The 14,571-nt window shown below is 44.2% G+C and overlaps 1 protein-coding gene across 2 annotated transcripts in view; it reads right to left on the bottom strand.

Annotated features, from left to right (window-relative positions):
• Window positions 1-14,571, bottom strand: part of CCDC25 (coiled-coil domain containing 25) — a gene marked incomplete in the record, with an annotated part of 783,974 nt that overhangs the window by 226,585 nt on the left and 542,818 nt on the right.

Here is a 14,571-nt window from a genome sequence, read left to right as displayed (position 1 = left end):
CTATACATCGGAAATGATGCAGACAGAGTTTATAGTCATTCAGAAGAAAATTCAATTAAGGCAACAGAACAAAAGGGTAATAAAAGAAAATCATATGGAACAAAGGATCATTTGTTGCTAAATAAAGTCATAGTGAAGAACTGTAAAAAGGGGAAGAATCGAAGTATGACAAGGACTGATTACAAAAAGCATTTGATAGTATCCCACATTCATGGATAATAAAGTGCTTAAAAATGTGTAGCATATACCCTACACTGATCGACTATATTACAGTGACCATGTAACACTGGCAGACCACTTTGCAATTAAAGCCATGATAAAGGACAAATTATTATTCCAGGAATAAAATTTCAAAGGGGGATATTCCAGGGTGGCTTTCTGTCACAGCTGCTATTCTGTCTTGTCCTCAACCCATTAAGCTGTCTACTTAACAGATTAGGCCATGGTTATAATTTAAGCCCTAGAAAACAATAAAGAATAAAGACTTATCTTCTCTTTGTCAGTGCTTTAAAACTGTATATCTCATCAGATAAGGAACTGAAAGCACAAAGTACAGTTATGTACACTTACCATAAATGTAGATGTTAAGAGTGTGCTCACTGTTGCTGTTACTACATTAGGTTAATCTGCTTGCAGGTTGCCCTCAGTCGGCCTGACTAAAGTCTTGGGTCCTGTGTTGGTTGCTGTCCCTTCTTCCATGACATCAGGTCATCAGGGGGTATAAAACATGCAGCCGACGCCATTACATCAGTCATTCTTGCCGTGCGGTGCCCGAAGCAGAAGCAGTTCGCAAGTCTGGTCGGCCAACTCCTGAAATTTTCGTTTTCGAGTTTCAGAACCGAAGTTTTCAACTAAAAGCGAAGTACCCCGTTGGGGAAACATTTTCTTGCTCCTTACCGATGTCAGTAAAGGTTAATAATTGCATTACTTGTGGAAAGCAAATACCTCAAAGATTTTCATTCATACTGTATTCCTTGCCTAGGCCCCGACCACGACGTACCTTGCTGTCGGTTTTGTGCTTTAATCAGCGCACTATGATTACAACAGTGAAACACTAAGAACATCTGCAAGAAGTCAAAACTTTCAGATGATATAAGAATGCCATTTGGTCTTGATAAATGTGCAAAAGCAACCTTTAAAGCACAAAGTCTGCAGCACCAAGAAAACATCAGTTTGGGACAAGAATGCGATACAAAATAACTTGAGCAAGAGTGTGTGTACAAATATATGGGAACTGATACTGGATCAACAATAAAACATGAACAAATGCAAATAAAACTTAGTAAGGAATATTTTAGAAGACTTTAATTATGACAACAGCGTTTACATCTAGGAACAAAATTCAAGTTATAAACCAATTTGCTCTTACAGTTTTGGAGTGACTGATTGGCCCCATTTTGGAGTGACTGATTGGCCCCAAAAGGTGTTGGATAGATTACATAGGAAACAAGGATGCTTTGTGCTCAAATGATTTATAAAAATCAGTGCATACCAAAATTACACATTACCTGTTCCGAAGACGGTATGGGCTTCCTTGAAATTGATTACATGTATAGAGCTGCAATCGAACTTCCAATATGTCTGCTGACCTCAAGACCCAAGCGTAGTGAAAAGTTTGGAGAATAAATCTAAGATGACTTCCCTGCTTAGTGTAGCAGAAGTATATCAGCGTCAAGCGGGAATGGAAATCAAACCAGAAGTAAATAAAAATCGGGCAGCAACTGAATGTGCCAAAACACAAAGGAATATAACGTGACGGATCAGAAGAGAAGGCAGAAAATGTGGAAAGTGGATAAGAAGAAGTTATGTACTCACCATAACGTTCCATCTGAGTAGGTAAACTTCATTTGTCAGCAACCTATGGGTTATCGGATCCATATCGGATCCGAGCCAGCAGTTTCCAACAGCTAAGATCCGAGCTCCAAGCTCCTCCCCCTACCCATAATCCCCTGCCATCCCTTCCTGACCTCAGATCGAGTTTGCCTAAAAGCAAGAACTGCAATATCCACAAAAAATACCACTTTCATAGTCTAACCTGGATACAATATGCCATGAAAGCAGAAATACCATGAACATCCAAGTAGGACAGGGGGACGGTGGGAGGGACGGTTGCTGACAAATGAAGTGTACCTACTCAGATGGAACATTATGGTGAGTACATAACTTCTTAATCTGAAGTAGTTAACTTCATTTGTGCATCAACCTATGGGACAGAGTCCCCAGCTACCTGATTCTTGGCAGGTCCTCATGGAAGGATATTCCGGAGCACTGCAGAGCCAAAGGATGCTCTCCCTCTGGAAACAATATCCAACTTGTAATGGCTTATAAATGTATGAGAAGCCGCCCAAGTGGCTGCTGAACAAATGTCATCCAACGACACCCTAGATTGAAAAGCCGCAGAGGTAGAAATCGATCGGGTAGAATGGGCATGGAACTCCTTGAGGTGCAGGCCGGCCAGAACTCTCATATGCCAAGAGAATACACTGGGAAATCCATCTGGACAATGTGACTTTTGAAACAGGTTTCCCCAAACTAGATTTAGCAAAGGATACAAACAGCTGGTCTGATTCCCTATAACCAGCTGTCCTGTGCAAATAGAATCGTAGTTGCCTATGTACATCTAAAGAGTGCAACTTGTATTCACCTTTATTCTGGTAATTGGGAAAGAAGACTGGTAAATTAATGGACTGGTTGATATTAGATTCGGAAGCAATTTTGGGCAGAAAAGAGGGATTGGTTATCTTTGTGGAAGGTCAAGTACGGTGGCTTGGCGCAAAGGGCTTGAAGTTCCGAAACCCTTCTTGCCGAAGTAGTAGCAACAAGAAAAGCTGTTTTCCAGGATAAGAATTTGAGATCCACCGAAGCTGCGGGCTCAAAGGGAGAAGCTGTTAAAGCCTGGAGTACCAGCGCTAAATCCCAAGGAGGGACTGCATCCTTCACTGGGGGTTCTTAGTAAGAAGGTGCCCATCAAGAAGGCCTTACACAATCTGGATGAGGTCAAAGGGCCAAGATCACATCCAACATGGTAATGAGAAATTGCTGCCAATTGGACTTTGACTGTGGAAGAGCTAGCACCTTGGTCGAATAATCCTGACAGAAAATCCAGCACTGCTGGTAACGGAGCTGTAAAGGGATCCAAGTTCTGATGCTCCACCCAAATAGAAAAACGTTTCCATTTGCTATTATAAACCCTTCTAGTAGATGGCTTGTGAGCGGCTACTAGGATAGCTTTGACCGGGGAAGAGATACCGGGAGTCCTAGCTAACAGTGGAACTGGATCAACCAAGCCGTGAGCTTGAGGTTGTTCAGGTTCGGGGCCGACAGGCCCAATGGGTGAGAGATCAGACCCGGAATGGGATCTAGAATCTGGGGAGGATTCACTAGATGAGACCATAGATATGGGAACCAAGCCTGCCGAGGTCAGAATGGGGCAATGAGGATTATTCTGCTCTCCAACCGTCTGGCTTTCTGTAGAAACTTTAGGGGAAGAGGAGGGTAAGTATAAAGTAGACCGGGGAGGCCAAACATGCACCAGAGCGTCTCTTGGTGATTCCCTGGGTGAGGGAATTAGAGCGAAGTAGGTGTTGCACTTTGCGTTTGAAGGAGAGGTGAAAAGATCGCAACAAGGTTGACCCCATTTTGAGAAGATCTGCTTTGCTACTTTGGGATTCAGAGACCACTCATACGGCGAGAGGATGGTGTGACTCAATCTGTCCACTAGGATGTTGGACCATCCCGGAATGTGCGTCGCTATGAGAAAACGGTTGGTGGAAATCGCCCATTCCCACACTCTCATGGCCTCTCAACAAAGTGGATAGGACCTGGTTCCCCCTTGTCTGTTGATATACCAGACGACAGACATGTTGTCCGTCTGGATCACAACTGTCCCGAAGGGAAGAAGGCTCTGAAGTGCTTGCAACGCTAACAGCACCGTTCTCATCTCTAGGACATTGATATGCAGTGAAGTCTCCGCATGGTCCTACGTGCCTTGGACGGTCCTGCCCAAACAATGCCCCCCCCACCCAAGGCGAGAGGCGTCCGTGGTCACCGTGGCTAAGGGAGGGGACATAGAAAAGAGGCACCCCTTCTGGAGGTCCGGAGACTGCAGCCACCATAAGATGGTTCTCCTGCAAACCCTTCTGAGAGGGACGGGATGGCTCAGGGGATAAATGCAGGAAGGACCACTGGACTTGGAGGATTCTCATATTTAGGCGCGCCATGGGTAGGAGGTTGATGGTTGCCGCCATCGAGCCTAGGGCCCTCAGGACCAATTCCGCCAGAGGGGCTGGGCAATGAAGAATGGCCTGCAACAGGAGTTTTAGAGTTCGCAGCCGGTCCGGAGTCAAGAAGGCTAAAAGCTGGTTTGTATTCAACCTGGCTCCGATAAAATCTATGACCTGAGTCGGAAGAAGGGAAGATTTTCCCACATTGATCGTGATCCCCAGCCGTGGAGCTAAGTGAAGAAAATAATTCCTGGCGGTGCAGAGTAGATGCCTTGTGGGGGCGGTCAGGAGCCAGTCGTCCAGGTATGGGAAGACCTAAATTCCCTGGAGTCTCAGGTGGGCCGCTATCACAGTTAACACTTTGGTGAGCACCATGGGGTCTGTGGTGAGACCAAAGGGAGGACCCTGAATTGGTAATGGCTAGCTCCTAGCCTGAAGCGGAGAAACCTCTTGGATAGTTTGTCCATCAAGATGTGGTAGTATGCATCCTTGAGGTCTATGGAGCACATCCAGTCGTTCTCCTGCAAGAGGGGGAGAATGGATTGAAGGGTGACCATCCGGAACTTTTCTTTGGCTACCGACAGGTTCAAGTGGGAAAGGTAGAGGATAGGTCTCAAGTCCCCAGTCTTTTTTGGCACCAAGAAGAACCTGGAGTAAAAGCCTTATCCATACTGGATCGCTCCTTTTTTCTAGCAGCTGATGAATCTCTGCTGCTGCGGCCTCCCTCTGATCGGGTGGGACATTGGGGAAGTATCTGGGTCTGAGAGGGGGATGGAAAAATGGAATTTCGTAGCCTCTGGATAGGATACAAAGCACCCAGCTGTCTGTCGTGATGGACTCCCAAGCTGCTAGGTGCCTCGAGAAATGCCCCCTGACTGCCTCCAGAGTGGAGCCGTCGGGTAACCCCTCAGGGTTGCTACGTGGGCCGATCAGAGAAAGGTTCTCTGGACCCAAAGTTTTTCGGGCCCCCTCTGCCTCTGGGGCAGCGTCCACCCTGTCCTCCTCTACCTCTGAAGGACAGGGGGTCCAAAGTGAAACGGGACTGTTGAGACTTCCGGAGCCACATCTTCTTCTGTCCCTTTTGGTTCTTGGAGAAGGACCTCTGGGGAGCAGAGAAGCAGACTCCGACGGCAGACAACGTCTTCCCGTCTTTCTCGCTCTGGACCAAGGTGTCGCATACGGTCTTGCCAAAGAGGGCAGAGCCATCAAACGGGGAGTTAGCGAATGACGCCTTAAAGGGTTCCGTGAAATCACAGTGGTGGAGCCATGCCTGTTGCCTTAGGATGACGCCAACTCCGCTAGCTCTAGCGGCTCCTTCCATAGCATGGGATAGTAGCCGCATAGAGGTATTGGAAATAGACCTGAGAGTGGCCATTTGGGTAGAGTACACTTGTTTGTCCTCTGCTGACATGGATTCTGGGGCCGACCCAGCGTACTCTTTGATAAGATCCTGCTGGAGTCGTATCACGTGTGCCATATAGTTCAGCGACCTTACCGAGAAGGTGGCTGAAGCAAACACCCGCTTCCCCAAGCGGTCCATCGCCCGAGACTCCTTGTCAGGAGGATGGACTGAGGGACTCTCCTGGGCCAGTTCCCTTTTGGTGGCTGCTGCCACCAACATGGCATCTACGGGTGTTCCCTTACACCAATGCGACCTGTCCGAGGGGGGCTAAGAATTCTGTCCAGCCTCTTAGGAAAGGGCTCCACAGTGCCCGGCTCCTTCCATGCCCTGGTAGTGATCAGGTCTACCAGGGGGTTGGCTGGAGGGGACACCCAAGAGGTAGACGGGCCTGCTTCAAACGCCTCCAGAAACACAGACTCGTCTGAGGTAGGCTTTGGGGCACACCACCCCCCCTGATCCTGAGCATCTCCATGTCGTCTCCAAAGGAGACGTCTTCGGAGGGTGATCTTGGGGAGCCTTCCCCTTCCTCCAAATCTGTGTCCTCTGTCAAGGACTCAGGGGAGTCCAAGTGCCTCCTTTTGCACTTGCGTTTGTGAGGGACTTCCTGGAGGGGGGGGCTGTCTGAGGAGGCCTTACCAACCACATCCTGTTCCAACAAGGGAAAGATCTGGGACGTCTGAGCAGGCTGTCCCTGGGGCCGGGTGATTGAAGTCGGACCCGTCTGAGAGGGAGTGCAGGGTGGAGCGGTAGCTAAGGCCGGGGGCCTGGAATCCCTCGACAGAACCCTCTCCACCACGTCAAAAGCTGAAGGAGAGCTGCTCTCCCTAGGATCCGAGAGCAGACTCTCCCTCGGATCGGATGCACGTATAGGAGCCGGCGCCGACATGATCGGATCCGGGAGCCAGCATGCTCCGACCTGGATGGAACCGAAAACATACTGACAGTCTCAGATCTGTAGAAAAGGGACCCGACAGACTCGAGGGTGCCATCGGCGCCAAAGAACCCGACTCTATCGGCGCCGACACTCCCCCGGCTCCAACGCTACCCGGCTCCGAAGGCCTCAAACCCGGGAAGCGAGTCGGGGAAGGAGCAATCGGGGTGAAAAAGGGGGTCGAGCTCCCCCCAGAGGAGGGGGGGCAGGAGCACTGCCATCTGCAGCTGGGCCTGAAGGAAACTTCGCATCATCTGGTCCAAGTCTGCATCAGTTAAACTTCTAGTGGACCTAGAAGAGGTCACTGAGGTGGGACAGGAGTGCCGCCTCGATGACCTTGAAGGTGACTGGGCCTCCTCCTCCTCCGGCCTCGGCGAGAAGCAGGGTGAACGGAGCCAGGAAAAAGAAGGCTCAGAGGTCCCAGGGGGAGAAGCTCGCTTGGCTGGCAGGGCCGACGCAGAGGCCTCGGCCCGCCGCTTGTGATGCTTCTCCCGGAGCTTTTCTCTCCTAGCTTCCCTATCCTCCTGGCTCAAGGTGGGAGGCCGAGTCCTGGCTAGGGGAAGGGAAGTAGCCGTAGGCGCAGCCGCGGAGGGACAGGAGGATGGAGCAGAGTCCGAGGGGGCAGGAGTCCAGCCAGAATCAGCTTCGACCTCCAGTCCCCGAGAGTCCTGGGGTTGAACGCTGCATAAATAGAGCAGCCGGACAAAAAGTGTTCGACCCCAAGGCATAAAACGCACCAAGTGTGGCCATCCGTTGGGGAGAGCTTATGGCCACACTCGGTACATTTAGAGAAAAAAGTTTTGGAGGCCTCAGACATAATAAAACTAAAACACACTCACTAGGCCCAAAACCACACACACACCCTAACGCTCTCACAAAATGGGGGGGGGGGGTAACACAAAAAATAAGGGAAGTACACTAACAATTACTTTTAAAAAGATAAACTAGTTCACACACACAAAAACTCACACAAACCTTTAACTAAACCACAAAAAGAAAAGATTTTTCTCACAGAAAAACTTCTTGAAGGCCTGGAAGCTCGAGATCAAGCTGCTGGTGTAACCGCGGCAAACTAGATCTGAGGTCAGGAAGGGATGGCAGGGGATTATGGGGAGGGGGAGGAGCTTGGAGCTCGGATCTTAGCTGTTGGAAACTGCCGGCTCGGATCGGACATGGATCCGATAACCCATAGGTTGATGCACAAATAAAGTTAACTACTTCAGATATATAGTTCCAAGTATAGAACACTCCTGGAAGAACCTCAGGTTGATCAGGATTGAATGCAGAAATGGTTAAGGAGAGGAGAATTCAAATCAAAAGATGAAAGGCTAATATTGGCGGCCCAAATAGTGGGCTATGTACACACTGATTTACAAAGTCCATTGAACATGTAGGAGAAAGACAAATGTAGGTTTGTAAAACAGAATTGGAAGCAGTCACACATCTTGTTGTTGGTTGTGACATACTAATGGCAGGAGGACTGTATACGGAAAGGCATAATAATGTGGCAAGACTGTTGCACTGGGGATTGTGCAAACATTATGGTGCTGAAGTGGCTGAAATGCTGGAAGCTTGAGCCACAAAGCATCACAGAAAATAATGAAGTCTACATCACATGAGATCACCCTTACCAACAGTTCAAAAGACAGATGCAAGAAAACCAGATATAGTGGTCCATGAAAAGACAAAAGTAGCACTGAACATTGAAATCGCTACATCCAGTGACTACAGTGTCTTGTGTACAGAGACACAAAGTCTAAAAATATCAGGATTTGCAGGGAGAAACGAGTGCAACATGGAAGAAAGATCCTCAGACAGTTCCAATAGTAGTAACAGCAACTGGTCTTATAAAAAAGAATCTACAACCTTATTTAGATACGTTACCAATACATGTAACTCCATATGAATTGCAGGAGTAGTCATTACTGGGCACACTGCAGGTGCTGCGAAGAGCACTTTTTGCTGACAAAGACTGAAATAATACTAATTTCATTAACTTTAATCGTACTTTGATTTAGGAATGGGGTCCATTCCCATCATGGTATCAGAAATCCAAAAGACTTGGAAAAATTAAAAAAGGCACTTGAGAAGGCAAGAAATGTGGAAGATGCATAAATATAGTTGCAAGTACAGAAAACTCTTGGAACAACCTCATGTCGATCAGGACAGAATGCAGGAATGGTTAAGGAGAGGTGCATTTAAACCAAAAGACTAAAGGTTAATATTGGCGGCCCAGGATTGTGAACCAACGTGTACATAGTCCACTAAGTCCATTGAACATGCGGGAGAAACAGACAAATGCAAGTTCTGTAAAACAGAATTGGAAACAGTTGAACATCTTGTTGCTGGGTGTGATGCACCAATGGCAGAAGGACTGTATACTGAAAGGCATAAGCATAATAATGTGGCAAGAATTTTTCATTGGGGATTGGGCAAATATAATACTGAAGTAGCTGAGAAGCATTGGAAACATGAGCCACAAAGCATTATAGAAAATGATTAAGTTTATATCACATGGGATCACCTATTAGCAACAGTTCAAAAATAGATGCAAGAAAACCAGATATAGTAGTTCAGGAAAAGAAAAAAGTAGCACGGATCATTGAAATTACTACACTCGGTGACTACAGTGTCTTCAGTACAAAGTCATAAAAAACCAGGATTTACAGGCAGAAACTAGGGTAACATGGAAGGAGGATACCTAGACAGTCCCAACAGTAGTAGGAGCAATGGGTCTCATAAAAGAGAATTTACAATCGTACCTAAATATGCCAATACATACTACTCTGTATGGATTGCAGGAGGAGTGAGTTCTGGGCACATGCAAGTGCTGTGAAGAGCACTTCTGGCTAACAGACTGAAACCATACTAATTTCATGAACTTTAACCTTACTTTGACCAGGGAATGGGATACTAGAAGCCCATAATTTCCAGACAAGATATTCAGAAAGATTAAGAGAAAAATTACAAGAAAGAAACATACTTGCGCAAGAAAAACTGTCAAAAGCTTCAAATGCAAATTAGCATTCTTTAATACAACAGATCCATGAAAAATATTACATAGATGAAGAAACTCTGGCCGCCTGGAACAAATAGCAACAAAGGAAGAGCAAAAATATAAAGAACAAAATCCAGAGATTATTGAAAGGTATAAAAAAGAAACATAGGCATGGGAAAGACAGAGAAATGATATGGTGCAATATTTATGTAAAGGACAAAGCCAAGCTAATCAATAAAAAAAGCAGCTCAAAAGATACTTGGAAAAATATAGGTAAAAGCACCCAGATATAGAAAATTTCACAATAGAAAAAAATAAGAAAACAAAGGAAGAATGCAGAACGGAGGACTAGTAAATTAGAAGTTAAACAAATAGAAACTGAAGTTATGGATTACCTGTGAAGTGAAGGCTTTAGTGTAAAAATCCAACACAGGTAATGTCAAAGCATAAGGTACCAAAGAGGTCTCAAACTAAGCAAGTGGAGCAGGATTTGCTACACGATGATGCTCTGACGCCTTCTGTAGGAAACTGGTATAAAAGTTCAGATGAATCTGCACAGCAAAGGAAGGAGCAGAAAACTCTTGAACCAGGCAATGTTGGGAATGATGGGCCAATGAGCTCCCATATGAAGGGGGAGCAGAAAAATCAGAATGCATCAGCTCCAACTGCAGAGAAAAAGGTCAAAGAGAACAGATTATGTGGTTCTGACGTGCTCAAAAGCAGAAGACAATCTAGTGTCAGTGTTGCAACAGGTGACATACTTGCCTTTGGTGCAGAAGGCTGTGGGTTCTATTTCCACACCAGGTATATCGATTGTTGACATTGCTTTTTACAAATATCAGAGGGGAAGAATTTGAGGATGAGAAAGAAAGAAGAGTAGACTGACGGATTCTGAGAGAGCCTTTCAGACCATCTATTCAACTGTCAAGTATGAAAGACTCTCTGGTTGAGGTGGAAGTCGCAGTAAAGACAGAGCCAGCATACTGTGTACGAAATCGCTTTAATAAAATAAATTGGCAGACCGATTTCGGCTGGAATAATGAGGTGGAAGTCGACACAGGGAAAGCACAGAGTTGAATTTGCAGAACAGTCTACAGTGTTGATGGCGTCAAAGCAACATTTGGAACCAAGAGCAGTATAAAGGGGGTGCTACACTCGAGTGTGCAGTCCTTCAGATGAGACATTACATGCCTGACTTGGTGGTAGCTCAGGTGGACAAGAGTAGAAGTTCCATAATGCTTTGGACAAATTTCACTTTACTAGTGTAACTAACACTTCAGGTCTCCCCTGAAAAGAGGCAATTAGCCTAGTAGGACTAACCCATCTAAAGAATAAATTAAATAAAAAAAGGAGTTGGGACAGGTAGGAAAAGGGAAAGAGAAAAACAGGGTGTCCAGCAAAGAAATGGATGGATTGTGTTACAGATGACCTGTCATAATTAGGGAAGACTCTCGAAGAATATAGGACAGTGGCACTGAACAGAGATGACTGATGACACCCCAACCCAATGCAAAAAATGGGAAAAAGAGAGTTGAGGATTATGGTAGGCATCACAACTCCAGGTAGAAAATGGAAAAAAGGTTAATGATAATTAGAAGATGACACCATGACATTCAATCTCCACATCCAACAAGCAATGAAAAACCATACATCAGAAGATACAGTGTCGCTCTACAGTCATGACTAAAAGCAGCATGATAACATTAACATCCAGCTACCTTGCTTGCCTACACTTCTGTATGCCTCTTCACCAACCTCCAGTCCACCCTAACAACTACATTATAGCAATGCTATAATAAAATAGCTAAATTTGCTTCCAACAAGCCATACTCGATCATTACATGGCCTTCAGGCACCTGAATTGTCTTGAGCTACCTCACCTCCTTAACTACTCAACTTCAGTTGGCATTCAGACTACTCTTCCACCCTGAAAAATGCCCCACTCTATGTGGCATACTACAACTCCACCAAAAGAGCTTGCTGATCTAACAAACGTCTTTCAAATAACAGAGGTCACAACAAAGCAGGAAATGCTCTTTACTCCATTTCTCTCAAAAATTCTAGAACTCCATTCCCCCTCCAATCAGTTTCAACAATGCATACATTTTCAGAGACAGATTAATAGTGTTCCTGCTGGACTCATGGATATGCCCCTGCTACTCCCTTGGCTAAATTCCTAAACTACCTCTCCTATATACACATACATGTCAGTGACTATTTTTTCTCTCATTTTTCTGTCTTCCACTGATGACAAAATGCATACGATTATATCTAACTTAATGTACTATTAACGTTAATGCAGACAATATTGTTTATGTTTAAACACATATATTTTGCAGTAAGTAATTATCTGCTTCATCTTCAACTTGTAGGTAATGCAGCTAATTTTACCCAAGCATTATTTATGTTGTGTAAGTACGACTACAAATAGCTCGTGGAAAAATGTTACCAGAGTATTCTGTACTTTGTATATGCACTACTGTTATTTTTTTGTGGAGGTTTTCTGCGTGGTCCTCTTGAAAAGAAGCTTGTGTGCCCAGTTAGACTTTCCCTATAAACAAATGGAAATGAATATTTGAGAATGCTATCTTCTCATTCATTGGATGACCACCTGGATAAACTCCTCATTCTTCTGAATTTTAAACACCAAGTCCCTAAAAGCCCCCTGATACTTCCAAAGGTCAAAACAATTACTTTTGTGAGCTCTACCACAAATGAGGGAGCAAACTACCTCCTATTCAGGAATAGCATTCATAACCAATGGCTGGCTGCAGGAACAAGAGGGAGTTAATGATGCAGAAAGTGTGTGTACACACATGTGTGCGCACCAATACCATTCTAGGAAATGAAACAGCAAAAAAAAAAAGAAAAAAAGATGAATATACATGATTATGTGACACTGACTGAACTCCAAAATAAGTCATTCCAAATTACAGAAAGACCCTCTGGTTGAACGTGCATTTAGTCAAACTTCAACTGATCAAAGCATCCTAGTGTCAAAAACACCCAAGGGAGAACATCTGAAATGAAGCTATCTGAAACCACTCCTGCACCCACACAAAAAGAAGCTTTCTCCTCACCACCCTTTTACTTACTCTATGGTTACTTAATAGAAATATTAATTACTACATGATGGGAAGTACTGTCACCACACAAACAGAACCCACACCAGCAGTGATTATCTGTGGTTAACAACTGTCACCAGGGTCAAACTTCAACACGTAAATACACTTCTCTATTACACAGCTAATTCTAGCAAATTCAACTAAATCTACCTTCAGACAACTAAATTAATCAGCTTTCAACCATTTTAATTCAGTTACCTGAAATCCATATGAATGGGCATTAAAGCCAACTAAATGCCCAGGTGCGTGCTTGTTATGGTAACTTTGAATAAAGAAATGTTAACATTTTTAAAGTCAAAGCAAAATTATGAGGTGGTACAGTAAGTGGACAAAAATGAGTTAGAATGTCAAACTGCCTAGTATCACCCATGACTCAGTCTGCACACTATTACATGTCTAATCAATAAGCACACAGTGCAAAGTGAGAGAATCAAACTCTCTACCTTATTCTTTGGAGCTAAGCACCTTAATCATTATTTCCAACCCCTAAGGATTGCTCCGATTTTATCCATTTGGCAGTTATGTCTGACATTAATAGTCAGAAGTTCTGACAGTTCATTGTGCATTGCTGTTTTTTTTTTCTTGGGAAACAAGTGAAGTGCATGGAAATTTTTGATGTCTGCACTACTGAACCACTCATAGTAAGAAGCATCATGAATATGTTTAAGGAAACAGTATAGTATGTAATGCAATTTTTATCCCAGTTATGGCACACTTTATAAGTATCGTTGTACTGCACATATGTTTTGTTCAGCACTGCTTACAATACCTATAAGATTTTTTTAAGTAGCTGATGTGACATTTGCTTACCATAAAGTAAGCCCAACTGTGTGACTATGAGCAAGTCATTTAACCAGACAATGCTCCCGGGCACAGTCTGAAAAAGGTCGATGGACATCAGTGCTCAACCCCAGAAAATGCAAATAAAATAAATAAACCCACTGCCATCACGTGTTTTACTTGGTAGCTAAACACTACTTCTAGTCTTTACAGTAAGTCCAAACAACAATGTGTGGTAGGGGCTGTGCATAAGAAACGGTGGTGCGCACATTTGTCACCACACAGTACAAATTATCTACATATATTGGTAAAATGGTTAGTAATACTAATGGAACCAGAAAACATGTACAATGAAGTGCCAATCACAGAGTTTGCATGTATTCTAAACAGTACATCACTGATAACGTTATTTGTAATAACCACTGTGAATTCTCTGTGAAGATGTGGTTTACCAAATAAACTGATTTCAAGCAATTTAACTGACCAATGAATGGGTCATTCACAAAATGTTGTTCACATAAAGAAGCTACATAATGCAATAAAAGGCTAACACTGGAAGTGCATATGTATGCAAGGTATACACAGAAATTACAAAAGTACAGTGAAAGTGCTCTTTAATAACAGCATAAGGATGTCAAGCAAGCCAGGGATCATTATCCGATGTACTTTCTCCGGGTTTCATAAACAGAATTTATCAAGCCTTGCCATCACAGAAGGGTGACATCATTAAGTGCTGACAGTCCATTTTAACATACAGAACAGAATGAGTCAGGCAGACTATACTGGTGCTGCTATTTAAAAACACCAGAGAAATGCAAAGGGAGATGCATAACACAGATACTGATGATGGTGAGTTACTATTAAGAAGCTCTGGTCACCATCATAGTCTTAGCCCAATGCAGAAAGAAACAGTTTTAAGCACATGATGCAAGGGCAGCTAGTAGCTCTGATGAGAGATGTAAAGTTATGGAAGGGTTAGCTACCACTGTTACAGCTAATGTCATACAGCTCTCTAACATTAAAGTTAACAGGCGAAGTGTTCAATGTATGAACTCGCATGTTGTGCCCAATAAAAACTGATATTACACATCTGCCTTTAAAGTATGGTAATT

Source organism: Protopterus annectens, chromosome 2.part1 (assembly GCF_019279795.1).
Source record: "Protopterus annectens isolate FY-2018-M chromosome 2.part1, PAN1.0, whole genome shotgun sequence".
NCBI classification, from domain to species: domain Eukaryota; kingdom Metazoa; phylum Chordata; order Ceratodontiformes; family Protopteridae; genus Protopterus; species Protopterus annectens.
Note: the sequence above shows the minus strand (reverse complement) of the source record. Positions and strands in the feature narration are given on the sequence as shown.